General features: G+C 45.1%; 1 pseudogene; it reads left to right on the top strand.

Moving 5' to 3' along the window:
• The first annotated feature begins 814 nt into the window (after positions 1 to 814).
• LOC103752042 lies at positions 815 to 2907 on the top strand (annotated as a pseudogene).
• Positions 2908 to 4289: the final 1382 nt, after the last annotated feature.

Raw genomic sequence — 4289 nt, 5'->3', positions numbered from 1 at the left:
CACCACTACAATGAATGAAATGGAAAACAGAATATCCACACTGGAGGGTAAAGTTGAAGGAATGGAATATGCAAGAGATGTGGGATACCATAAGACCAAATTTATGTATCATAGGCATAGAGGAAGGAAAAAAATCTCAGGTTAGTGGTGTTGACCAGATCTTAAACAGGACTGTAGAAGAGAATTTCCTGAAATTAAGGAAAGACATCCCCATACAAATACAGGAAGCACACAGAACACCAAACAGACAGGATCAGAAAAGAAACTCCCCATGACATATCATAGCAAAAGCACTAAATGTACAGAAAAAAGAATACTGAAAGCAGCAAAAGAAAAAAAATAAATAAAAAACAAGCCACGTACAAACACATACAAAGGAAAGCCTATTAGAATTACAGCTGACTTATCAATGCAAACTATGAAAGCCAGAAGAGCCTGGACCAAGGTATTTTCAGTTCTACACAACAATAGATGCCACCCCAGAATACTATACCCAGCAAAAATGTCTATTATAGTTGAGACAGAAAGAAAAGTCTTCCATGACATGAATAGCCTGAAAGAATACATCTCCACAAAACTAGCCCTTCAAAGAATACTTGAAGCAATACAGAGAGCAGAAAAAAAACAAAAATATCCCAGGGGTAAAGAAAGAAAATAAATAAAGGTATAATGGAGGAAACACAAAATTAGACAGAGAACACAAATAGCAATCAAATTGATGGCAACCAATACACATCTTTCAATAATAACCTTAAATATCAGTGGACTGAACTCCCCAGTCAAAAGACACAGGCTAAGTGAATGGATTAAGAAACAAAATCTGACACAAAGCCCTGGAGCAGAGGAAATGGTGGCAGGGGTCGAAGTGGCAGCCGAGGTGGCGGCGATGGAGCCCAAAATGGAGGAAGAGAGTGGCGTGCCAGGCATGCCGAGTGGTGATGGGACTCTGGGCCCGAAGGTGAAGAATGACCTCAGAATGAGAAGAGGAAGGAGAAGAACATAAAAAGACGAGGTGATCGTTTTGAGCCATATGCTAATCCAACTAAGAGATACAGAGCCTTCATTACAAACATACCTTTTGATGTGAAATGGCAGTCACTTAAAGACCTGGTTAAAGAAAAACTTGGTGAGGTAATATACGTGGAGCTCTTAGTGGACACTGAAGGAAAATCAAGGGGATGTGCTGTTGTTGAATTCAAGAAGAAAACATGAAAAAAGCTGCCAAAGTTCTAAACAAGCAGAGTCTGAGTGGAAGACCACTGAAAGTCTAAGAAGATCCTGATGGTGAACATGCAAGGAGAGCAATGCAAAAGGCTGGAAGACTTGGAAGCACAGTATTTGTAGTAAATCTGGATTATAAAGTTGGCTGGAAGAAACTGAAGGAAGTATTAGTATGGCTGGTGTGGTGGTCCGAGCAGACATTCTGGAGGATAAAGATGGGAAAAGTCATGGCATAGGCACTGTGACTTTTGAGCAGTCCATCGAAGCTGTGCAAGCTATATCTATATTTAACAGACAATTGCTATTTGATAGACCAATGCACGTCAAAATGGATGAGAGAGCCTTACCAAAAGGAGTTTTTTTCCCTCCTGAACGTCCACAACAACTCCCCCATGGTCTTGGTGGTATTGCCATGGGATTAGGACCTGGGGGGCAACCCATTGATGCTAATCATCTGAACAAAGGCATTGGATTGGGAAACCTGGGGCCTGAAGGAATGGGAATGGAAAACATAGGATTTGGAATAAATAAAATAAGAGGCATGGAGGGATCATTTGCTGGTGGTATGGAAAACATGGGACAATTTGGATCTGGGATGAACATGGGCCAGATAAATGAAATCCTGAGTAATGCACTGAAGAGAGGAAAGATCATTGCAAAGCAGGGAGGAGATGGAGCTGGAGGTGCTGTTCCTGGGATTGAGAGGATGGGCCCTGGCATTGACTGCATTGGTGGTGCTGGCATGGAGCGCATGGGTGCAGGCCTAGGCCATGACATAGATCATGTGGGCTCTGAGATTGAGTGCATGGGTCTGGTCGTGGACCACATGGGCTCAGTTGAGCGCATGGGCTCTGGCATCGAGTGCATGGGCCCATTGGGCCTTGACCACATGGCCTCCAACACTGAGCGCATGGGCCAGACCATGAAGCACATTGGCTCTGGTGTTGAGCGCATGGCCGCCTGCATGGGCTTTGGCCTGGAGTGCATGGCAGCTCCATTTGACCGAGTGGGCCAAACCATTGAGTGTATAGGCTCTGGCGTGGAGCACATGGGCCCTGCCATCGATCGCATGGGCCTGAGCATGGATCGCATGGTGCTAGCAGGCATGGGGGCTGACCTAAAGCACATGGGCCCTGTGATGGATTGCTTGGCCACTGGCCCTGAGTGAATGGGTGCCAACAGCCTCAAGCGCACGGGTCCAGCCTTAGGCACTGGCATCAAGTGCATGGGCCTGGCCGTGGGTGGTGCTGGTGGTGCTAGCTTCAACTGCACCATTGAGATGGAACGGGGCAACTTTGGAAGAAGCTTCGTGGGTTCCTTTGGTGGCGCTGGAGGCCATGCTCCTGGAGTGGCCAGGAAGGCTTGTTAGATATTTGTGAGAAATCTCCCATTTGATTTTACATGGAAGATGCTAAAAGACAAATTCAACGAATATGATGATCTGGACTGAGTGGAGCCTAGACTGAGGCTGAACTCTGGGTTTGCCTGACACCTGTAATCTCTTCTTCCCTCCCTGTGCCAGGCCACATGCTGTAGGCTGACATCAAGATGGAGAATGGAAAGTGCAAGGGGTGTGGTGTGGTTAAGTTTGAGTCTCCAGAGGTGGCTGAGAGAGCCTGCCGGATGATGAATGGCATGAAGCTGAGTGGCCGAGAGATTGATGTTCGGATCAATAGAAATGCTTAGGCATTTGTATTTTGTATTTATATTTTTTCTTGAATCTGAAATTTGTATTTTTTCTTGTTAACCATTTTAATTTGTTGGCTGGATATATAAAGATGTTTAAAAAATTCAGTTGCTTTTTGGGGTAATTTGAATTACCTTTTTAATGACTGGGGTTCCATTTGACTGTTTGCATTGAGATTGCAATGTGTGCAATTTTTTTTTGTAGTTGTGGCATCTTGTTGACATCGAATATGACTTTGATAACAAATACCAGTTCCTGAAAAAAAAAAGAAACAAACAAACAAAAAAAAGAAACAAAATCCATCTCTTTGCTATCTGCAATAAATCCATCTCACCTTCAAGGACAGGCACTACCTCAAGATAAAAGGATGGAAAAGAATATTCCAGGCAAATGGCGCTAAGAAACAAGCAGGGGATGCAATTCTAATATCTGACAAAATATACTTCAAAGTAAAACTAATCAGAAGAGATAAGGAGGGTCACTTCATTCTGATCAAAGGAACAGTTAACCAAGAAGATATTACAATCCTTAACATATATGCACCAAACTCTGGTGCAAAGAATAGACAGAGAGACATCTGAATTAAATGATACCACACATCAAATGGACCTAACAGACTTCTTTCAAATATTGTACTGAAGCACCAAAGAATACACTTTCTACTCAGCACCCCATGGAAATTTTTCAAAAATTGACCACATGCTGGGCTGTGGGAGACAGGCTTGAGCCTAGGGTGAAAGTCTCATTGACAGCCATACAGCAGGCCCGAGGCAAGGGCCCACCGCTGGAGCCACTAGAAACACCTTGTGACATCTGCTTCCATTGGCAGATCATGAAACTGATGCCTAGAGCTCACCACTCCCTAATCACCACCCTTGATATCCCAAATTGCAACACTTAGACAGCCTGGGTCATGTGGTTCCCAGGAAACCAGGCCCCATAAGGAAACCGGAACTGATGCCTAGAGCTCGCGCCTCCCTAATCCCCCTTGAGATCCCAAATTGCAACACTTAGCCTGGGTCACCTGGTTCCCAGGAAACCAGGCCCCATAAGGAAACCGGAACCTAAGTAACCTAAAACCCATTATGCTAATGAGGTGTCTGGCTTGCAATGTCATGATAGGACACAGCCCTGCCAAAGATCTGAGTTGTAACTTCTTGATTGGACCCCTACCCCTATATAAGCTTGTGCCCTTCTACAATAAACCAGATCAACAAACCTGGTCTCCTGTGTCTGAATGCGGCTCCACTGACACAGTCTCCTCACCAGCCCTGGGGTCCAGATGGGGCAGAAGTAGCCACGATAGGAGGCAGTGCCACAGAGAGAAGAGCAGCCCCAGCACCGGGCGAGCAGAAGAGCTGCCTCAGCGCCGCAAGGAGCG

Source organism: Nannospalax galili, unplaced genomic scaffold, assembly GCF_000622305.1.
Source record: "Nannospalax galili isolate Female #2095 unplaced genomic scaffold, S.galili_v1.0 scaffold146, whole genome shotgun sequence".
Taxonomy (NCBI): domain Eukaryota; kingdom Metazoa; phylum Chordata; class Mammalia; order Rodentia; family Spalacidae; genus Nannospalax; species Nannospalax galili.
The sequence above is the reverse complement of the archived record's forward strand: the minus strand, read 5'-3'. Positions and strand labels throughout refer to the sequence as shown.